The sequence below is a fragment of the Camarhynchus parvulus genome, chromosome 2 (genome assembly GCF_901933205.1).
Source record: "Camarhynchus parvulus chromosome 2, STF_HiC, whole genome shotgun sequence".
Lineage (NCBI taxonomy): Eukaryota > Metazoa > Chordata > Aves > Passeriformes > Thraupidae > Camarhynchus > Camarhynchus parvulus.
This window is the reverse complement of record NC_044572.1, coordinates 113286321-113310604: the sequence shown is the minus strand read 5'-3', so window position 1 is coordinate 113310604 and position 24284 is coordinate 113286321. Positions and strand designations below refer to the sequence as shown.

The following is a 24284-nucleotide window of genomic DNA, read 5'->3' as shown; positions in this document are numbered from 1 at the left end:
GTTACAGTAAACTGAATTGCTATAATCTTCTTTTGCACTTAATGTGCTAAATTCCTCTCTGAAGGAAAATATCCCTAGAAATCAGATTAGAAAGTGTTTAAAGGGAATTATTTGTCAAAGTTGTTTTTTCACTTAAATTAGGATAACTAATAATAATCTTTTCCATATTGCTGTAATAATACTTTATTTGATACAATTTAGCAATATAGATTGCATGTAGATTTACTTATGTATTCTGCAGGTAATTTACCAGTAGCCTGACACTGTGTATCTCTAACCCTAAAAGCTTTTCTTTATGGTTGTGAGTCACATCAGATTTGGCAGTCTGCAAGTGTAAAGTATTTCTTAGGAAATAAGATGTAGATTGCTGATTTTGCCTTATGCACATTTACTGTGAATTGCCAAATAACCAAAAAGGAACGAGGCTGTCAGAAAACTTAGCTTACCTCTTCATGTATTATGTACTTCTTTTTGCAGTGCGTAAGTTTTCTAAAAAACCCTGCAAATCATCTGATTCTGAGTTAATGAGATCTCACTATACTACGTGTTTGAGCAGCAGAAAGACCCTGTGTACGCAAATCAGATTTTACTGTCTCAAGTGCTTGTCACTTGTAATAAAACTGTTTACTGTGGGGTATATGTATTTATCCTGAATGTTCCATTTATATGTGGGATAGATACAGACATGCACACATTTTTAGGAGACATTTAGGGACAATATCGTGTCTTTTGAATCAGTTGTGGAATAGGAATATTTTTTAAAGAGATCTTATTGAACGAAAGGCAGAATGAGAGATTCTGGCAGCTTGCTATTAAATTTCAATCAAGCCAGTATAGTTAGTAATAAAACATTTACAAGTTTGTAAATGTTAAGTTTCTTCAAGCTCCTACTGTCACGTGTGGAATTTTCATTTATACTATTTTGCATTTACTGCAGCTGCCTACATGCAAGGCTTAGTAATGCTGCATTTATCACATGCAAGTATAGATAAAATATAAATATATAAAAGTAGAAATTGCCTGCAGCTGTTCTTATGTTTTCATAAGACGATACATTACAAAGGTGTAAATTTATGATGTTAGCTACCTGCCATCAGTTACTGGTGTTCTTCTCCTCACAAGTACTTTAAGAGTATTAAAGTAAAATAAAACAAATATAAAATAGTGTCAGAGTTTTGTGTTCTGTTTAAAAGTTAAACACAATATTGTTCAAGCTTATTTTGTTCGCTGGAAGTTACTGTGATTGATACTTACCTAATTTGTTTCACCTAGGACACTAGGAAATGTTGAACCACCTAGCTTAGGAAGAGCTTAGACATAAATGCCAGTTATTTAAATCTTTAGGCTTTTTTTTCATCTGTGATTTGAAGTTTTCTTTTATTATTTTGAATACTAGGATTGTGCTCAGACTAAACCACTCCTAATTATGCCCCAGCACAAACATATTGCTTATGGCTATATTTTAATCAGTTTCAGAAAAAGTAATAAAAATATTATTGCATCTGTCAAAGGATGGTGTTGCTACATGCTATTTTAAATGGTGTTTAAGTACAGTTATAAGCATACCAGTACAATGAAATCAGCTCTATTCCTAAACAACAAAGTTGCATTATTTTTTACTTAAAAAGTTAACCAAGAATCCTAATATGTTAATTATCCTAATTATTCAGGCAGGTTTTAGTATGTGTTGAAATTGCTTTAAAAAGTATACATGAAATATTTATATCAAACTTGTTTAATTTCTCATTACTTGTAAAATGTAATGTTTTCCCAGTTATAATTTTAAAGGTTTTTTTGTCTTAGCTGCCTGAGTGTATCCTTTTCTTTTGGATACACTCTTTTCTGAACTCAGCACTTCTTTAACTTGTTTAAAACTCTTTTATTCTCGCAGAATCTGTGTCCCTTTAAGTTTAGCTATTGATAATTTTTGTACTACAAAAATTGTGCCAAGGAGTACTGTGAAATTAACTTGAGGTGATGCTACAAATAGAAAAATTGAGTGCAGAGTACTACAGGAAACTTAATCATGATGGTGTTTGGGTGATGGCAATAGTCCCTAACTGGATGAATATTAAACTTATCTGTGAGGAAAAGATGTCAGGTCTTGTCAAATATGTGCTATCATTGTTTCTCATAAGAAATACTCAAACACACTTCTAGTGTCAATTGCTGTAGAAGGCAAACAGAAATCTAGATTATACTTTCAGAAATTTTAAACTGTGAAATAAATGTCTTGGGGGGAAAATTGGTTTTAGATGTCTCCCCTGTATTATTTCACCTTTGAAACCTTGGCCACTTCAGAATATTTGAGAACAAGTAAGATAAATCCATATTGAAAAATACATTTCAATTTCCAGTACAGTTTTTATCTATGCATCATGTAAAACAGATTTCTTTCTCTTTATTATACTTAAACATTTGTGCTGAAAGGAAAGTGCATTTAAGCAGTTTTTAACTACATTGATTGCCTGTCAGTTTGATTGGAGTAGGAAGATACTTTAGTTTGGGGAGGTTGGATATGTGTTATTATTTTCAGTTTTTCTGTAGTTTGACTAATAAAACAACTGAACATAAAAAGAGACTGGGTCTTTCTTCAATCCTCAAGTTAAAAGACAGATGTGGTCAAAAAGGTGCTCTGGTGACTTAAATCACTGCCCCTCAGTCCTCTCAAAATATTTAAATCATATGAATTTGTGATATCACTCACATAGTCGTGTTGCAACCTTGAAACTGATAATATATTCAGTTATCTTGAAATGAATTCCATAATTCTTCATTAGCAGATTAAATTTCCTAAAGGTTTTGTCTGAATAAGAACTTGAGTATTGTGCTGCTTATTCCATTTTTCATCAGGAACCAAGCAATAGAATGTCTCTCAACTCTGAGCAAAGCCTCCAAGATTTAATGGATGCTCTAAATGACTGTTCTTGTCATAGTTTTAGGTGTTAAACTGTAGTTGAAGGTCAGGTAATCCCTTCTGCTAAGCATGCGAATTTCATCATAAAGGAGGTAGTTTGGTATTTGAAGGTAGTTTTAGCGTGAAAGTTTCATGTAGGCAGCTTAACAAAAAAAGCTAAAAGGCAGGCAGAAATTAGCTGTCAGGTTGCAAGTGCTTTGTAACTGTCCTGTGAAGTATGCTTAAATTCCATTTTTGGGATTGTAAGATTTACAGTTTGAAGAAGAAAGAGCTTAATTTAGAGCAGTTAAGAACAGTTAAGAAAGTGCTTAACTGTTAGTTCTTCCTTCCCAAATATATATAAAATTAGCCACCATTTTGGCTGACAACAGCCTCTGGAGAGGGACTTTTCATAAGGCTATATAGTGATAAAACAAGGAGTAAAATTGACAGAAGGTAGGTTTGGATTTGGCATTAGGAAGAAATTCTTTACTGTGAGGGTGGTAAGGCACCAGAACAGGCTGCCCAGAGAAGCTCTGGGTGTCCCATCCCTGGAAGTGTTCTGGGCCAGGTTTGATGGGGCTTTGAGTAACCTGGTCTAGTGAAAGGTGTCCCTGCTCATGGAACTGGATGGTCTTTAAGGTACCTTCCAACTCAAACCATTTCACAATTCTATAATATATCCAGACTTTTTGTAACTTGGGCCTTTGTAGGATGGTTATGAGGTCTCCTGGACAAAGATTATATTGCCTTTGTGAATTAATTTATGAATTAACTGTTACTTAGCAACTTGGCAATTTTGTGATGTGATTTTGTCTTTGGGGGTACATCTGAGAGAGAATGTAGTCAAAATTACTTCACTCCCTCTGCATGGCAGAGTTCTAACCCAAAGAGTGTGTGTTATGTCTTCTTGCTTTGGGTATTTTTAGACTGTTATAAGGGGGTAAAAATATTAATCCTTTTTTTAACCTCTACTTTCTGCATTTGTCACTTGTTTAGGAAGTTTGTTTCTTGATATTTTTTTTAGTATGTTGCAGTGGCTGGCAAAGTTACTGAATGATCTGAACTATAGAATTTCTGAGTGGAATAGGGAGATGTTTTCCCATCTGGTCTTGACCAGATTATTTGAAAGTTTCCTGTTCGTTTCAACAGTGCTTTGCTATAAATGAAAACAAATTAAATTAAACAAACAGTAAAAATGCATGGCCCAGGTTCCACTTGCAAAGCTTATTAGAATCTAGTTGGATGCTAACAATTCCTTTCACTCTGGATCTTTGAGATATGAAGCCTCTATTTCATGCTTTCCAAACATCCCCACTTCCATCTGTTAAATTCTAGGTAGGTCATTAGTAAATGCATAGTAGTAACTGTATGGTCTGTAATGCCAACATAATGAACCCACCTCAGAGTGAGAGATCTCTGTTAAAACTGAAGTGCTTCTCAGGGAGCAAGTGGTATTTCCCCATGATCTTTTTTGTTTTTTAATACTGTAACATGCATTTGAGATTGTTTCAGGTGGCACTCATTGAAAGGGGTGGTCTTTCAGGTTGGCAAGAAGCAAGCTGTTCAGGGTTTTTTCTAGTAAGTAAAACCCATTATTTTTGTAGCTTCATTCAGAAGCTGGTGGTCATTGAGGGTACATCATGGAACAGTAGAGTCATGTGCTTCTCAGCAGGGGATGCTCTTAATGATGGAACTACAGTGTCCTGAATGTGGAAGGAGCAGACCAGCAGTGAAGGATTGCTTGCTTTCTAAAGTGTGAACACGGAACTGCTTAATTCTGGCTTTTACAAATTAATTATTTGGAATGAGATGCTTCCTGTACTTACTGGCATTTTAATTTTTTCCTGCAATATCAGAAATGGACACTTCAGGATAATTTTACAAGCCTGTCAACTTGAAAGGGCAATTTGTGTAACCACAAATGAAGTTAAAATGTTCAAAAAATATTAAACTGTCTTGAAAGCAAAGAAAAATAACTACTGTACTAATCTGGTAATATTTTTCAGTGAAGTAAATAATACTTATGTGTCATGAGAGATTCATTTAGCAGTAGCTTGGATCCCTCAATAAAAGAATGTTGGTATATTAGTATATTTGTTAATATAATACATCATGTACATAATTTAGAAGAATAACCATCATAACTCGATCATAGAAAAAAATTACATTGTGTCTACATACATCCATAACCTAGATATGCCTAGGTATTCAGAAGCTTCCATGATGATTTCTAGAAGCTGTACAAACACAAGGCTATTCTGCTACATTCAGATAGTGCATGAAAAAGTGCTTTCTAAAGTTAGTGAGTGTTGGTTTGGGGGATTTGAATTCAGAATTAAAAGTGATACATAGAAAGTGATACTGTGCTGACTTAGTAGCACAAAGTATTTTAGTCCAGTGTTGAAAGTACGTATTATAAAATCTGTATGTGAGTGTTACATGGCTCTGGAATTAACTTTCTAGAAATATGGAAATTACCTAGGAAAACAAGTATTTTGTTTTGTTAGAACTACGGTTTCCCTCTGGTGGAATTGCCTTTAATTGAATTCTGCTCAGTGATTTTTCTTTTTCTTATTATTTGCACAAAATTGTGTTCATGCTTTTTCCTCCAAAAAAATACAAATAGTATTGTATTCCTGCTGTGATTATTATGCATAACATCTCTGACTCAGCAGATCAAAAGTTATGTTTACTGGAAAACAGAATTAATGTTTTGTAATTTTTTTAAGAACACTTAAAAACAGCTGTGTCAAAAGAGATTATGTTTTTAACATGCTAATCCACTAAGCCATCATACATCACTCTGTAGGCAATGTTTTTATTCTAAGTAGCTACCTCTTACAAGAGCCCATCTGAGAGATTTCAGGATAGCCCCGAAATATACCCATGAATTTGAGTTCTTAAGGAGAGAAACATCCTCAATAGAATGCATAAGACCTTCATTATCAAACTGAAGGTATTTTTTTCCAACAACTGACAGCATGTTTTGGCCTCCTCTAAGGAATTCTGGCTATTGGGGACAAATTGATGATTAAAACTGGCATATGCAAATTATTTTTTTTGCAGTGGGAGGGGGTAGTAATTCCTAATTTTGATGGATAATATTATATTGTGATAACCAAATACCTGAATAGAATACTGTAGTGATTAGGGAAAAGACAAAGGAGTAGGAGAATTTATGCCAGCTGGATTGGAGACTCTGAGATTCATCTGGATTAGTTGTTTCAATTGCTAATCTTGCCCCATGTTCCTCTGCCACTTTGTTTTCTGAAGTTGTCTTTTCAGTGTTTGTAATTGTATACTGTTGCTGAGTAAAGAGTCACACAGACGTGGGAAACAGCAGTACTGACTTGGCAGAAAACTCGGTGAAGTGGAAAAAATGCAGCAGAAAAATAGAGTTCTGTCTTATCTTTTGACTTCAGAAATCTTAAGTTTTGCTTTTAAGGACAGTACATATATGTGTGGTAATCTGAAATTTACCTGTATGTTGACTGGCTCTGTGTACACCAATGACTATAGGTAATAAATACCAATACAAGGAATTTGTTCATATTTAGTTAAATTACTGTGCAAAATTTGCTGAAACAGCATAGAAGTAACAATTTTCATTTATTTTTTAAATGCTAATTCAGAATGGTACAACATCAGTGAAAAGTTTAGTTAGTTGCTACTATGTGATACTCTATTCTGGCTAGTTATGGAGGTCTATTTAATGTTATCTGACAGATTAGAATATTTAACTTGAAAATGTGCTACTGCCTGACTGGCAAGTTGGGACATTGCCTACTGTGATTTCCTACTGGCAAGAAGTCTGTTTTAAGGCAAGTTTGGCCATACTTGAAACTAACAAGAGTTAGCTAAGGTTTGATACACTGCTTTCTTCTTTAGGCCTGCTGAAACGTCTTTTGCAATTTGTGCCAGTGTGGTTTTGGACTGTAGAATGTGCAATGTGTGTAGAATGACTGTAGAACGTAGAAGTGTGTTTCATACAATGTAAGACTCCTCGGGTTTGGTGCCATAAGCCCTGTCCATTGATGTGATTCTGTGGGGGTTTTGTTACTCTGGTAGTCAGTAAATATGTATGGCCAGAGCACAATACATCATGGCTTTGATCTGCTCCCTGTATAACCATCTGCAAAGAGCAGTGCAGTAAAGAGACACAGGGAGAATATGGGAAAGAAGGTATTAAGTGATGCAGGGAAAAATGAAACATATCAGGCCTACACTGGCAGTGTAGCAATAGTCCAAAGAACTGTCTCCTCACTGTGCTTTCCTGTAAGGCACTGCACCAAATAGCATGAGATAGTACTTCCTATGTAATACTTGGGAATTATGTTAGTAAATAAAGTATTTTCCACAAGGAGTTATATGTATTAGCAGATGCTGCATGGAAGCAACTATGCCAGTCTTGATGTAAATTGTTTTTAAATAGACTGTTGAATATGGTGGTGTTCCAAACAGTCACAGTTTAAAATACTGATAAGGAAGGAATTGTTGTAAAGTATTTTGTTCCGAAGCTATATACTGAATTGTCTTGGCAGACAGAGTTCTTCATTCTTCCAGGGCTGAATTTTCACTGAACAATTAGATGCAGTTACCTACATTTGAACTGACTGCTGAAGTTATCCCAGCAGGCGTGAGAGCGATAACACTGAAAACTGGTACATAAATCACTTTGTGGAGCTGGGTTGTTAACTGCATTAGTAAGAAAATATGTTCTTTGACTCACTGATTTAAATATAAAAAACCTAAAAACAAATACCTAGAGAGTTTTGTATGTAGTTAGGATAGGGTATTACTCAATTTATATGTATGACCAGTGCAGAAACAGAGAATGTCTCTAAATTCAGCAAGTGGTGTGTGTTGCTCTAAAGGCAGCAAGTGACTCATGTGACTGTCTTAGCAGCTGGGCAGCAAGATTAGAGAGCTACTATGTACACATTCCCTTACTGAGGGGTCCAAACTATTGCTAAATGAAGTTGTATTACTGCCAGAAAGTGAATAAGAGGCATAAGAAAATATAATAAATAAGTGTGTCATCAGGTTAGTGCAGTAGTTATTTCAGATAGTCATTAAAGTGAAGGGAAAAAAAACCCCAAATGCAGCTTTTCCAAGATTCGTATTTAAAAGATGTTTGTCCTTTTTTTCAGACTCTAACTTCATATGAGATTACATGTGAAGTGTCCCTTTCAATTTTGATATTTGGAAAAGTCTGCTTGAAATGGCTGTTTCTGACACTGCAGGGAAAAAATTGAGAATGTTAGTGAGTGTAGGATCTTATTCCAAAGAACTCATTTATTTGTAAAAGTACTAAAAATATGCTTGTATCGTGAAGTACTTTGATTTGAACTGAAATTGGCAAAGTGTGTACTTCTTGGTCACTTGCTAATTTGAAGACTTATTCATGATGTTATTCCTCATGTATTTCCTAATTGTAAGAATTTGTGAAGTTTGTTCCAAATTGTCTTTAAGTTTTCCTGGCATGCCAGTATGGATTAGTGGAATATGTATTCTTTTTATTTTTTCTTATGTTTCCCTAATCTAATTTTGGTGGTTTTTTTTTTTTTGCTCAGATACTTGCTTTTCTTAAGAGAGTTGCTAAACATTTGTAAATGCTTTGTTCTTTAGACATAATGTGTTTACAGTTACACATTGAATTTCAACTATAATTTATGGATTTAAACTGAAAACTGTCACCCTGTCAAACTTATCTTTAGGATTAACCCTAAAGAGAACTCCTTTGAGTCTTGAAGACCAGAGCACATACACTTGACTGTTGCAATCGAGTAAATTGATACAGAAATCAAGAAGATGTAAATATGAAGCTCCTTAGTGCTATTTTTAGTGCCAACTTTCAGACCATAATTATGTTTTAAAGATGAGAATGTATTTACCGAAGAGGAGCTTTTATATTTAAAAAGCCAAATTGGACAAGAAGTCAAGCTCATGATAAATTCCTTATAGTAAAAGAGGAGCAGAAGAATGTGTGTTCCTAGTTATCATCACTGTGTCCCAGTGTCCTTAACAAGGTTAAACTGTTTGTTTGTTATTTTGCTTCAGGTTTTCCGGATTTCTGCTTTCTCTGTTTTTCTGTGTAGCAATGACTTGTTTCTCATCTTGTTGTTCTTTCCTGTTTATTCCAAGTTTCTGCAGCTTTCCTCAGCAATGGTTTTCAGTTATATCTCTAAGAAAAGATGGAGAGAGCATAAAATAAGATTGTCCAGAGTAGTCAGTGCATCTGAAAACTACCTTCTCTGGGTGGATGATCATTTTAATAATGCTTCCAAACACCTTCATCTGACCTTTTTATTTTTGCACATTTAGATTTCTTCATAATCAAGTCTCTTATTGTTTAGCATTCTGAAATCTTTGATTTATAGGAAAAGTTCACTTTAGGTTTTGTTTTGATTCATTCTTTCTGAATGTTTCATTACTACTTTTTTTTAATGTACCATTTTTTCTGTTCCAGATTTCTTTTGTATTCTGCTTTCAGTTTTCACTCCCAAATTACTCATCAGTTGCAAAAGAAAAATGTTTCTGCACTTCTTAGTCTGATGATGGTCTGTGACATAGGATCTCTAGGAAACAGGAATGTTTGTGTATTGACAAGTAGTTTATAGATAAAACACTAGCGGATTGCGATCAAGGATCTACATACCTGCAAAATATATTGATCCTCTGACTACTTGAATGCTTCAGTGGATTTTTGCATGCTGTTCTTAACACATTCCTTGAGATGAACCATCTGAAATATCCATCTGGCAGCAGGGTTTCAGCTCCTGGGTCTTGCTGCCCTGTGTTGTGTGCCACAGCCGCTTCTCAGGCTTGGACTTCCTACCCCCGCCCCAATCACACCCCGCCGCCCCTCCCCAGGGAAGAACTCTGCCGTACTGCAGTTTTGTTGAGCTCTTGTCCTTTCTTCTGCAGTGTGCTTTGTTTTGTTAGAGCACCTTTGCACAGCTGGAAGAATTATATACAATAAACAGCTGCCCTGAGAGGATTTTTGCATGAACTTGGACTTCGGCTTGTTTGTTTGTACCTTTCAGAATTACACCCAAAATTTCTTAGCCACAAGTTTGTGCTGCTCCACTGAACTAAAGAGGGAAGTATCTTCTCATAGATTCTTAGGAGGAAAATTCTTAATCCACCTCTAACCAAAAATACAGTATTATTTTTAATGAATGTGGTATTCAAATGTCCAAGGAGAAACAGCTGAACAAGATCAGACAAAAATATCTTGTATTTGTATGAGATTGCCTCTTGTAAGCAGTCATGCTTTAAGAAAGGAATAGGAAAGATTCTTTCTTGATATAGTCCTCCTCCCCCTGCTCAATCTTGCCATTCCATTCTTAGGATCAGGAATTATCCTGGTTTTTGCTTCTTGGGGCTGTTAAAAATCATGGATATTTTGAAGTTGAGATGCTGTTTCTGATGCTATTTGTATCCTTCTGGTGAGAGTTTCGCAACGTCAACTTGTGGTAGTGTGTGCCACCTGCCCAATATGCTTTTCTTTGCAGGAAGGCCTACAAATAAGAAGAAAAAATGGTTTTGGGGAAGTTGGTAATTCTTGTTTTTGTTTTTTTGTGTTTTTTTTTTTTTAAGCCTCAACCTGTGCTCTCTGACAGCATTTCTTAGGGCTAGAGTTGCTGTCTCACCTCTTTCTTTCCTGCACTGCGGGGAGGGGGGGCTGGCAAGTTGTCTGGAAGCTGTAAGTTGATCAGAAGAGACTCTTCAGCTCTTCAGTTTCAGATGTGATTGTGGTATTTGATTCTGTAAAGAGTTGACAAGCTTCCTGGTGAGGAGAGAGAATTTTAGTAGCCAAAGCGAGAAATCTTGGTTCTGATGTTGGAGAGGGCAAGCCCTCTGGGGCAAGCTGAAAAGTAAAACATGGGAAGGTTTGGAGCCTAGATAACTGAAACACTCTTCTCCAGTAACTATAGATACTGTGGTCTTTCACAGGAGAGCAGTGGACAGGAAGAATGTTTGTTTCCAAGCACCGGTGACCGGAGAAGAATAAATAGAACTAAAGGAGGCTTTAGGAGTTGTGTTGCTTTGTTAATGTCTTAAAAAAAAATAGCATCCATTTTTAGGATTCAGTGTACTAGAGGCTGAAAAGGAGAACACAGCAGGCATCTGTCCTTCCCCTGACAAGCTAACAGTGTTGCTTGAAAGAGGAGAACTGAGACATGTGGAAAGGAAAGGGGAAAAAAGCAGTTAGAGTACTTGCAGTTACATGTGTGCACACTGTTTAATTCTGTGTGTTAATTTAACAATATGGCACAACAGAGGCTCACAAAGCCAAATTATGTTCCTCTCAGTCATCACCATGGGCACTCCTATGCTATCCTGTTTTTCAGGCTGAGGATCTTTGAAGGAAAATACCCAGTGGGATGCTGGTTCTCAGAGCAGTATATATCCCACAGATGGGAGTTCACAAGCCAGTTTTCTGGCTGGAAACTTATACATGGATCTTGACAATGGAACATATTTATACAGAGTTCTGGTATGCTCTCTAGCACGTTGAATGTTTTGCTTCAGGCTCTGGATTCTTTGAGAAAACCTGCCCTACAGCCACAGTCCCTGCCCTGGTGAAATGCCGAGCTGCTTGTACATTGTTGCTGACTCTTGTGATGGAGAGACACCTCCTGCCCAACCTGCATTATGATACTTACACTGTAAAGCACCTTGATTCCAAAGGAGGAGAGCCTGCAGTGCATGCACAGGATAAAATGCAGTGAGAATAAAGTAAATTATTCCTGTGGGGTTTTTTCTTTTAGTTGTTTATTTAAGAATCAGATTTCTGTGGAATTTTTGGAAGAACCTGTTCTGAGATTACTAGGCAGAGTTTTTCAAAACCATTGTCTTTATAATCTGTTTAGAATGCAGCTTTCACTGCCTTTTGCTTCAGCTTCAGGCACTAAGTATTTCTGCAAATCACTCCTTGTAGACACATGCCAAGGACTGGGAAAATTAATGACCTTCTCTGTAGCATTTAGTTTAAATGACACAGAGATCTCTAGTAGAATCTGAGACCTCTAGGACAGCGTTCAAAACGTTGATTTCTGAGTTACTAATGGGATTGTGGAATAAGCAATTAGAAAACTGGCTGAATTCGGGTAGAGTTCACAGGAATGACAGCTACACCACTGTCCCTGTCTAATTTCAAATCTCCATCTCAAAGAAAGGTGTTCAAAGGAAAAGGAAAAGTAGGAAATGTGTGCCAGAATTTTTTGACACAAATAAAACCTTTTTTTTCTATTAAACTTTATGTTTTAGAAATGCACTGTTTTGAATGAATAAAAACTGAAGAAACAAAACAGGAAAGCAGATACTAATTTGTAAAATTTCAGCCCAAACAATGGCAGTTTGGCAAAGTTGTAGGTTGGCTTAAATAGAGGAGTTTATCATATAATGGCAAGTGTTTGGCAGCATGGTGAAATGTGATCCCACTCATTCTGCAGATAGTCAAATATACTGGATTTGAGTTCACATTTGTACTTACTGACAGCAGCATTGGTTCTTGTGCAAATTAACAGAGGAATTTTCCTGCTTTGAAATCAAGGTGGCTAAAGGACTGTTACAGGAGGGCTTTGCAGCCTGATCAAGGCCTGATATGACAGTACTTTTATTTAACCTGATAAATGCTGATCAAATTCTATGCTTGCATTTTATTTAGTAAGAATAATTATACTTGTGTGTATATTAAAACCTGGTGCTCTGTTTCTGGCACTGGCAAAACCAAAGTTACTTTGTCATGAAAATTTAGGAGGAATAGGGATGATACTCCCAGAGTGTTCTCCTGATCTTGAGTAATCCACTTGTCAAAGGCTTCCTGAGCTAAGCAAAAATGAGTTTATATTTACTAACCTTTGCTGGACTTTTTCCATAACTTTTTTGTGTTACCTCTTGGGCTTTGATGAAGTGTCTGAACATGCTGTTGCAAGGAGTTAAACTGCAGATATGTTTAAAAGGCAGGTGCTTTGCCTTCTCAAGCCTGTGTCCTTTTGTTTAATTTCATTTCTCCAGCTATTTCATTGGAAGAGCTGCCAGTCTGTTCAGCTTTCTGTCTCTCCAGCCACTTCAGCTGAGGTGTACTTGCATGCTATTCATTTGCATCTCCCTTTTCTGCATGTGTATTGGTTTCTCCAGAAACTCCACTTGCTTCTTGGAGTTTGACATCCTTTTCTAAACTATGTTGCTTCTTCACTGATATGTTTATTCTTGTGTCCTCCTACTCACACCCCAGTTGTTCATTGAAGTTTATGCTTTCTTGCCTGGTGTCGATGTCAGGCTTACTGTAGTACTTCACTGCATGGTGGGAATTAATTTTTAGGAAAGAAATCAGACAGGCAGCAGTTGGTGCCGTGTCTCCTCAATACAGTGCAAGAGCTACAATACAGTATGTAGCATGGCAAAGATACAGGACAAGGTAATGAATGAAAAAAGTAGTGAAACAGTTTCCATGCAAGGAAGGCCTAAGTTGGTTTAGACTTTTCAGCTCTGTAAGAGACTACAAAAGGGAGAGCACTGAACACAGAGTTTCATATCACAGACAGAATGATAAAGGAACCGTGAGTAATATTGATGGGATAAAGGGTGAGCAAAATCATTAGCTAAGAGGAAAAAGACATAGTGGGAAATGGGCTCAGAACAAGCTAATAGAGAGCTGTTGTTAATAAAATGTGAAATTAAGCTGTGGCACTCCTTGCCATGGGATGTTGTCGGTACAAAAGATTACATGGGCATGAGAGAGAGCTGCCAAAATAGTGGAAAAGGGCGGATATTAAATCTGTCTAGATTGCTAAGTCCCTAAATCACAAGTGGTGATGCTTCCCCAAAATACTGTGCTTTTGTCTTCCTCATGATCTGCTGTTGGCTGTTCCTGGAGCAAGGCTGCTGGGCTGATGGACTTTTGCTCTGGCCTGCAAGGACCATCGTTGTGTTGCAATGAGTATTCAGGGACCCCGAACCGGAACAAATCACCCAGAACTGGAACAAATCACCCTGGCTGAGCCAGATGCCTCGCTGTCACAGAAACCACGTCTGTCTCTGTGAACCTATATAGAGCCACTTGCAAGCTAGTGAAGTTTTTTCCATGTAAACTGAAAGCAGTGTTGTGTTGTCTAGAAAGCCTTTTAATTTCCAGCCTAAACTTATTTTGATAAGCTTACACTTCCACTTCTTTGTTCCAGCCCTACTGACTGTCTCTTCAGTTTATTTATTAAGAACTTTAGTCTTTTTTTTTCCTTTGGTCAGATGTTTTGTTGTACTATCCCAGATAAGTTTTTTGTGAATATGTATTACTAGATTTATACATGGTGTTCCCAGTGAGATCTTGGTAGTCCGCTATGGTGGTGTCTTTCTATCCCTTCCTGCACTGAAAATACAGCTGCTTTTTTTGAATCATTATATTTTATTTCTTCTGAAACAGCTTTCTTTAGTGACTTTTACTAGCTGCTTATAGGAGGGTTATACTCAAATTTTTTCCTTCTCTGCTGCTTCCAACTAACAGTTCATCACTTCTCAGCAGCAACCACTGTCTCTGAGAGCATTACTCTGTTGTTTGTTGTTCCTTTTCATCCTGTTTCTGTCCTTAAGATTTGTTACAAGATTTTTGTGTTACAACACACAATTTTTTCTTGTGTGTTGTTTCAGTCTGCACTGTACTTCTGCTACCTCCTAGTTTCATATTTTCTGCATGTTTTTGTAGTGCTCACTTAAAGGCATAAAAAAATCCTAAATGGAAGTGTTGAATCAAAAAAGACTAAAGACTAATCGTGGCAGAAGTCCCTAGCTAACATCCTTCCACCTTTTTCTGAAAGAAATCTGTTGTCATCTCCTCTTGGTCGGCTGCTTTTCCTGTCATACTGTTCTTGAACTAACTCTTCTCAGCTCAACAAATTACTGCTCAGGTGGTAGTGTAATATATTCCTTAGGAGTGAGACTAGAAGTGTTGTGCTTCTTTTGTATAAAGACTCTGTAATGTTGAAGAAAAGCTGGGTATTTGACATGGTTCATGGTTTTAAAAATCATGTGACAGTTTGTTTGATTTTTTTTCTTTACCTTCATGTTTTCATTCTTTCATTGAAAATGTGCTCCAAGCAAGAGGCCATGCTATCATCATTAGTTGTACATCCAGATAACTTTTCTCCACCTTTCTCAGTATTGAAATGAGGCAGAAAGTGTGTACTTGGATTTGATGCTCTTGTGAGACTGTTCCATCTCATCACAGCCTTGCTTCCTGTTAAATCAGAAGATAGTATTTCAATATGAAAGATAAGATTATATAAGTGTGGTAGATGCTTTTTTTTTCCTAAATTCACCTTTCAGAAGGCCCTGTGTTGGTCTCTGTTGTTGACAGCCATCTATGATGCAGAGGACTGTAAACTTCTACATTTTTTTCACTCTAGGAGGAGTAATGAGTGAGTTCAAACAGTTTGCCAGGGCTCTCCCTGTTGTGATTGTAGATGTTTGACAGACTTAGATCGCACCAAGTTTATTCAAGGAGATCTATGCACTGCCAATAATAATTTGAACTTGGTCATTCAGCACCTTTCATCACCCCTACTAAGGTGAGAGCATCTTACAGTGCTGTGATACTCCATTAGTCTGCTGTGCTCAGTCTGTTCCATCAGGTTGGTTCCTCTTGGATGTTGGGTCTGCGGGACAGAGCTGGTGCCAAATCCCCATGTTCAGCAGGGTGCTGAAATTGCTGCTGTTCCTGACTCTGAATGTTAGTACCAAGAGACTGCAGGAAATCTGTGTATGCTCTTGGGGCTAGAGATATGGGAATCCCAAACTGCTCATCCCTGTTCATGAGGTGGCTCTTCTCTATCTCCTCTTGTGCGGGCACAAAACCACTCCAGAAACTGCATGGAAATGGTTGGAATTCTTTCTGTAGAGTTAATTTGACTGTTTTAGCTCTCTGTGGTTAACTTGAATGTTTTAGGTCCCTGACCTGGCACAGAGTGTGGAAAGGGAAAAGGAAAGGGAAGGGAAGGAAAGGGAAGGGAAAGGGGAAAGTAAGGGGAAAGGGAAGGACAAAGAAGCACTGAACTGTGTCAGTGTGGAGGCATGCTGAAAATAACTAAGTTCTGGGCAGACTAACAGAGTGCTGACGTGTGCTGTCTTCAGCATGACAGCTGGACAGATGTGTCCATCTCTGATCCCAAAGCATTAGCCAAGATGCTGTGCCAGAGCTGTTACCCCTGCCTCTGAGCTGCTCATGGATGAAAAGCTGAAAAGCTCAGCTGCTTCTGCTGCATGGTCTGGCTTCCAGCAAGGGGGTGGCTTGTGTCAGGCCAGCTTGGCATCTTGGCTGGGCATGGTTGCCTCTGCCTATGCTCGACCCAGTAAACAAGGTGCTTGTTTAGGCGGAGCTACCTAATTCTGGAGATGGCTGCTTTGCTTTTGGGATTAGATCCAGAGATGAGAAGGTAACTGCTGAAGTTGCTTGCCAAGGCAGCTATCAAATCTGATGACGGATCAGGCCTTGAGGTTAACTAACAGCAATTATCTTTACTGTAGCTATATCAATTCTGAGTAATTTTTTCAGGGGTTTGTTTTGTTTTGTGCTGAGTTTTGTTTTGTTTTGAAAAGTTGATGCCTCAGAGTGCTGGTTTGTGTGTAATTCAAGGGAAGTATCAGCCCTCATCTTGGCATGTACAGCCTTTTGGGTACAAACCTCAAAGTTGTGGTGACAAGTATAGGGTAGCAGTGAGAAATTAATATGTAAATATGTTTGATACATTCTTGTGTTTTCATTTGGGAAAGCCTCCTCCAAAAGCATCCCCTGCTTTGGTAAGGAAGCAAATTATTTCAGAAAGAAACATGTTGAAATCATCAGGCCATTCATTGTACCTGTTTTGGTAGTGAGTCTTTTTTCTCAGCCATTCATTTGCATAACCCTAGCTCTTTTTGACCGTTTTGTACCCTTTTCTTTAGCAGATGTTTCCCCCCAGCACTAGTCATGGTGGCAGCTTGTGCAAGGTGGCAGGACTGGGTGAGTTTGGGGAGAGGGATGGAAGCTGCAGGTCATAAATAAGTGTATTGTGTGTGGTTGACGATATGTAGCAAGTGTGGTTTAGTAAGATGAGCTTCCAGCTCTTCCTGCAGAACGGTCTGCACACCTTCCTTTGCTCTGGCACATTTCTGTGAGGTGATAGGAGGCAGGAAAGAAATGTCATTTTTACAGCCGAGTTTCTGCGTGTTACTTTTTCATGTGTTCTTAGTGATAGAAGGCTTGGGTGGCTGCCCTGCTGTCAGACTGTATTACCCAGCTTTAGCTGGTCATGAATCCCTGCTTCGTGTTCACAGGTATTGCTTTTTTTCTTGAAGACTGCTGATGTGGGCAGTTACAAACACTGATGGAATGAGCATGATTCTCCACATCTCACTTTCCTCCCTCTAGTACTCAGATTTCAATAAGTAGGGCATTTGCAGTTTGAAATTTGTAATTGTAACATTGTCTGACGGAAGAAAAGGAAAAAAAACCTGCTAAAATAAGTAGCATAGAACACGCTAGATCTGCTTCAGATAAAGCTGTTATTATCATGTGCTATTAAACCAAGTGTTTTAAAGGATTAGTAGATACTATATTTTAAGAGATTGGTTAGTGGTAGGAAGTAAGGCTGCCAGTGAAATCTTTATTCTAGGGTCCAAATGCAAAGATCTCTTATTAAAATTTATCCAGTTGTTTAGCTTCTCTTAGCAGAGGGTTCATACGTCACAGAAACAAGTGCAGTATGAAATTTCATACTCAATGTCAGTCACCTGCTTTTAAAGAAAAATAGTTGTATTTCATCATTTCCGAAGACAACAGTTACTGCTTTTTGCTGTCAACAGATGCCCCTGTGTGTTTACATTTGTCTGTATCCTAAACAGTTTTGATTTTTGTTTTGTTATTTTTATTTTTTGCAGTAGAAGCCTTTACAGGCTCCAGAGGATTTCATTGGCTTTCTTTCTAGCCACTTTTCCCTAAGATAAGGTGACCATACCAATGATGTGAAAAATCCTGTCTGCAGCATTGCCTTGCAATTCATTAACTCTGCTGCTTTGCCTCTGCTTTGCTTTGTTTCACTTTTTAGGCTCCCTTGTCTTCATGGGAATCCCTGTTTTGGGGGTTTTTTTAACCAACTTTTCATCTGCTACAGGTGAAGGGAAAAGAGGGCTTTCTTATAACTGTTTTATTAAGAGAGCCTTGTTATTCCTAATCCACTGTAATTTGTCTCGGTTTCCTCTTCCTTAATCTCATTTTGCCCCTACTTCCAAACCTCCTCACCTGCATGCTGATGACTCCTCCCTCCCTGATCTTGGGGTTTGGATGAACCTCGGAGGTGTGGTTAGATGCCAGAAGCACTCAGTTATTACTTACACAGGGAAACTTCATCCTGTCTGACAAGCATACATTCGTAGCCTTGAGGGATATACCTGAAGGGCACTGAGTTTCCACTCTGAATTTAAGTAGATTAGATTATGTATACATATTTGTTGTGACTTGGCGGGTATCCCAGTGCCTGAGGTTTTAAAACTTATACTTTGCTATACTCGAGGCAAGCTCAACTGCATGTTTTAAAAGATGCTCTGGGGAGATGGGAGGCTGCTGTTTGGAGTCCACAAAGGTGTTATCCTCTCTAGATCTGGTACAACACAGGAATTCTGACTACTGTTCTGTTTAGTCCTGTATTTTGTCTTGATATTAGGTGCTATCAGATGCCTCAGGGGTGGTATAACTGTAAGATACAGAGGAGAAGGTCCTCTCTTATTTAACTCTCTGCTGATTTGTGTTTTGTCCTGGAAAAAGAGGGTTGCTATTATTTTTTCCTGAAGCCCTCTTGAAATCATATTCTAATTTTGGATGATCCCAGTTATCTATGTAAATCTTGTCTGTCTGACTGTAAGCTACCTTCTGGCAATTAACCTCACAGGCTAATACTTTGCTGTTAAAAAACAAGTTGTGGCTGTTTATTTGTTTAAAATTTGCTATGCTGTGGCTTTATTGAGGCTCTCTATCATAAGAACAGATGAAACCTGTTACTCTGAATCGGAACAAGTTACTCCACTGCCAATAATTTTAATAGTTTTATCTTGTTATCTTGTTAAAAAAATAAAAATTAAAAACCAAAACAACAAAGACACAAGCATAAAAATGCAGCTTCAAAATTCAGGTGCTGTGGATATGCTGGAGGGAACTGTGAAGTCAAAACAGCTGTATTTTATGAAATTCTGTTTGGTATGGCACTTTTCCTTATAAGGACCAATGACCAATTGTTTTGATTATTTAGAAGGAAAAAATTCCATGAGAACTGTTACTGAAAATGACTAACTTGGCATTTGTGATCTGTCGCTCTCTTACAACATTTGATGCAATACTGAATTTTCGATAGCTGAAACATCCAGTTAGCTGCTCAGTGCTTCAGCTGTTCCTATGTGACCTGTTTGTTTCATTTTCTTGTAAATTGCTAATGATATCTGTAAATAAATACTCCTCCTTTTTATAGTGGTGTCTTCTTAATATCCAAGCCTTTGTAAACAAAGAACAGCCTGTGCATCTGATAGAAATCTCCAAGACTCAGTTTGCGATGCACAGTGACCTACCTGCTTTGGCAGCAAGGAGCTGAAGTGATTCCTTGGGTTTTGCCACCAGAGCAGGGAAGCCTTGGAAGGAGGAGTGTGGCTCTGAAAGAGCATGGTAGTTGGGGCTGCACTTTAGAAACAAGGAATGGATGGGTCTTGTTGGGAGAGGAGGGAAGATTTAACAGAGAGGTAGGCTGGATTTGGTTAAGTAGTTTTGTTTCTTTCTTTAAGCAAGGACTGGAAATTGATAAAAGTGTGTAAGCTGATATGCCTTAGCTACTTTTCTCAAAGTTGTAGAAGGGTATGTGAGAGAGATGGGACCAGGACTTAGCAGATCTGAAATGTGCATATCCATCTGACCCATTCCTTTGATGTCTTAGTGGCTTATAGAAGATGCTTGAATATAGTAATTACAAATCTGTTTGTGTTATCTGTTAGAGTAATCTCTTAAAGGTATAGGATGAGGAATAACCCATTGTGGGGTTTTTGTTGTTGGGGTTTTTTTTTCATTATGAAATTCTTATTATATGCTGAAAAATATTTTTCTCTAACAAACAGAAACTGCATGTAAAATTCACTGCATTTCCGTTCTTTACTTCTATTTTCATTTTGTAAGTATGGAAACATAGGATTCACTCAAGCAGACAATAGGTAGGATTGTCCCTTTGTGAACTTTAAAATGGATGAAGTGAGAAAGAATTTCTAGGCTGATGATTACTGAGAAATAATTAACAAATCCAATTCACTATGGCTTAGTCCCCAGTAGGATGTTACCTTGAATACAGTGCAGTTCCTCTTACAGCATCATGTGTCCATGCTGAACTGAATTCTCAATGTTGCATCACAAAGGAGTATTTACTGTAGTAAATGCTTGTTGTGGCGAGCTGGGTTCCACTCAAGGTTTCTTTGGATTGTATATGATGCGTCGGAGTTCTTATTTCTTCCCACCTGGCTTACTACCCATGTTGTGCTTTACTCCAGGATCATTCTGAGTAGAGGTAGATGCTCCATACATGTTGGCAGGTAGGCAAGAGTGCTGCTTTTTGTGGTGGAGGTTGTAAGAAAGTTGGTTATAATAATATATTAGTTTTGAAGGGTCTGCTAAGGCTCTGGTGGCCTCCAGTTCATATATGACTGAGCCTGGATATTAATCATAATGGGATGGGCAGGTACAGGTACATACATAAATGAAGGAGAGAAAACACACCTGGACCTGGCCTTGGGAATGAATCAGCACAAGAGACCACAAAGGATATAGCAGAAGACAAAGAAACTCAGCAGGATTCTTGATCAGTGCCCTCATACATGCTCAGGGCTGTGGTTTTGCAAGTGACATTGCTACCAAATCCAGGAGTGAATATTTCTTTTCTCTCAGATGGTACACAGTGCCACAACAGAGGCCTGAGGTAAATGAATTTAAAAAAAACACAACAAACCAGCAAAAAAAAAAAGTCTGTAGCCTCACCTATACCATAGTGTCCTCCTGGCCTGGGTCATCTGCAAAGCACTGTGTCTGCTCAGCTGTGAACAATACCCAAGAAACAGCTACAGGATCCTGTGGAGGCTGGAGGAGGAAACTGATCTGGTAAGTATTGCATGCCCAATTGCAAAATAACTTCACAGGAGGGTTTAAACTACTTTTTCTGGAGCATCGCTCCATCACTCAGGTAGCAGCCTTTCCCTTGCAATTTAACTTAGCCATTCTCAAACTTATGTCAGACTCCTGTTTCATTTATTTTCTGTGAGCTCCTCATCCACACAGATGTGCTGTCCTTTACTGACCATCTCTAAACTTCTGCACTCCAGCTACTGTCCCTCCATCCTTTCATTTCTCTTACTCTGTCATCCAGAATATCAACGTTTACTGTCTCCTACCCCTCTCCCTGGTCTTTGCTCAGCTAGCCTTGCCTTCTTACCAGTCCAGCTGTACGGAAGGACTTCTCAGAAACTTTCCTGTATTAGCTCCCTGATACTTCCCATGTCTACTCCTTCCCCTTGTTCTCTGTGCTCTGTACCTTTGGTGTAAAAGACCCATTTCATGAGGAATAGCATCAAATTATCTTAGCTGCCCAGATCAGTTATCCTCACTGTCCAAATCTTTGCAACTCTGTCCCTTATTTACCTTGCCCTATTGGGAAAACCTAGAGATCTCCAGAAGGAGAGTGCTGACCCTTCTCTTGGTGTTGGTGTCACCATGGAGCTCACTGCCTGCTCCCTGCTTTGGGGGTCCTGAGGCTGTGGGGAAGGCAGAAAGCAGCCCAGCCCAGTTAGACACAGCAAGGAGTTGCCTGTCCCAGCTGAGCTGAAGCCGTGGCATGGCTCACCTCCATGCTCCCTGGAGCTCTGCTCCTAAAGTTGGGTGCGAGGGGAGATAGTTTGAAGGCTGGAGGGAGTAATGTGTTCAGGGGATGTGCACAGACATAGAGAATGGATAGTGTTGGATGGGACTGCTTCCTCCTGCTGCTGCCTGCACCCCTTCCTGTGTGACATCCTTCAGCTTAGCAAGTGTTGGTTTGCCTTCCTCCCAGTCGGTCTGTCACATCTGTGCTGCTGACTCATGTTTTGTAGTTTGTCCAGTACCTGACTCCACAATTGCAAGAGCTCTCAATCACACTTTTTGATAGTTTTGCATGCTTTTTTCTTCACTCTTGTTCCCCTCAGCAAAATGTCATCATCTCATCAGTCTTACTTCAAAGCTTTAATGATGTATTTCTTTGCTGTGCCAAGTCCCAGACATGATTCACACTTTTCTGCCTCCTTTCTCTACTGATTTGATCTGTCATTTCCTCCTCGCTAATCACAGCCTTCCCCAGCTTTGGTTATGCTGCCCCCCTGCTCCAGACCTTAGTCATGCTCACAGTGTTTATTCATCCTAGAGCAGTCTCAAATACAAAGCCGTGCTGTTGCAGTTTCATTTCTGTGCTCAATCTTCACTCAAGGTGAAGTACACAAAAAGAATTTTGAGCTCTGTGGCTATTCTGTATTTTCTGTGTAGTAAAATGAGCTTGTGTAGATCTAAAAGCTGCAACAGAAATTTCTTACCTTCACAGTGTATTTTACAGTAATCTTCAGAAGCCATAAAAGGAGTGAAAATAGTGTGTAAGAGGGGGGGTTTGACACAAAAAGTGCCGGTAAAGGAGGCGTTGGGTTGTTTTGGGGTATGGGTTTTTTTCCCCTCTAAGGAAATGGTCCTCTGACACTCCTGGATGAAGCTTGTTGATAGGTAACCTTGCAGTGCATTATCACAGTTTGCCTGTTGTCTTTATAAATGAGGTCTGTAGGTCTCCCAGGAATTTGTTAGGGAGTGCTGTCCTTCAGCATAAGGATGGCTAGTTTCCCATGTATGCAGTTAAAATATGCAATGCATACTAGTTTTTTCTTTAAAAACCAAACAAAAAACCAACAAACGACCAAAAGCAGAACCCTTTATACTCAAATTCCCTATCCAACAATGTCTGACCATTTCAAGTTTTGAAACAATAGCAACCAACTTACCCCATTACATATGTCTCAGTAAAACCTACAATAGCATATGTAGTATGTGGAAGTAATTTGGATAGCATCTTGCAGTTCTGAAGGGCACACGGTGAAAAGAGAAACTGGAAGAAAAGAATCTAAATGTGGTCATGAAGGAAGAAGCTAGTTAGCAGTACAAAAATAGACTCTGTATTGAGTGGGGTGACTAGTAACATCTTTATTTTTTCTGATTTCTCTTAGCACATAAAAACGCTGCAGCCCATATGAAGAGGGAATTAATAGCTAAAAGATAGCCATCAGATTTCAGAAGATAAACAAAAGGTGGATCTGAACCTTGAAATTGTCAGCTTAGCAAAGGCAGAATGGTGAAAGGAGGGTTTCCTGGAGAACCCCCAGAAGATTGTGATGGATTATGCATTTCTGGAAGTGGACAAGAAACAGGCAGTGCAAAGGTGCTAAACCTAAACAGTTCTAACAGAACACTGGTCAAGTATTTTATCTCCAACACCCTGCAAAACATAGAAAGTATTTCAGATTGAGACCACTATGTCAGTTGAGCTGAAATGTTTCCTGACTACTCTGATTCTTGTGTGTACCATCTAGAGGAGCACTCTGTGCAAGACTTGCTTTGTTTTTAAGGTTATTATTTTTCACTGAAAAAAATTCACCATCAGCTAAATCAGTAAATAAATCCATTTGTCTAAACACCTGTTTGAAAAATTAATTGAACACACAACTATTGTAAAATTCATCTCTTCACAACTTTTTAAAAATAAAATTAAACTAAACATACCTTTTTGATTGGAAATTTTTTTGCTAGCCTAGAGCTACTTTCCCACAGTGTGAAAGGAGCCCAAGCATCTTGTTAGAGAGCACTTTAGAGGAAGACATTCTCTGGGATTCACAAAAGCATCTCTATTTCATGTTTCCATCTGCCCTCCAGGATTTTTTCCCATAACGTGCATGAAACATTGATGCATACCATACAGTCATAAGACTATTTTTATTCCATCTTTTTTGTCACCATCTTCCTTCCACCTTTCTGGAAGCCTGCCCTACTAGCAGTTTGCAGCTGTTCGAGGCAAAGTCTTGCATGTGTTTTTCTCACATCACTTAATGTAGGCTTGAAATCAGGGAAGCAGAGTCTACTAAGTTGTTTTTAAAAAAAGAGAGCTTCTAAGTAGTCTGGTGTCTTAGACTGTGGAGAATAAAATTTACATTTCAGGAAATCCGGGTCTTTCATTGTAGATCAGCCAGTGTTGGTGAATGCTTACTGTGGTAAACTGTGTCCTGCAAGACTGAGATAGTCTTAAGCCAGTGTGTTTGGGGATGG

At 38.4% G+C, this 24284-nt stretch overlaps 1 protein-coding gene across 6 annotated transcripts in view; it reads left to right on the top strand.

Moving 5' to 3' along the window:
• Positions 1–24284, top strand: part of PLAG1 (PLAG1 zinc finger) — a 52756-nt gene that overhangs the window by 6379 nt on the left and 22093 nt on the right. For 2 of the 6 annotated variants that reach the window (XM_030966726.1, XM_030966716.1), the window contains exon 1: positions 15944–21059. The exons of the other annotated variants lie outside the window; for them this stretch is intronic. The gene's annotated coding sequence lies outside the window, so the exon portion shown is untranslated. Of the gene's footprint in view, positions 1–15943; positions 21060–24284 lie in introns of those variants that run through there. 6 annotated transcript variants of the gene reach the window in all.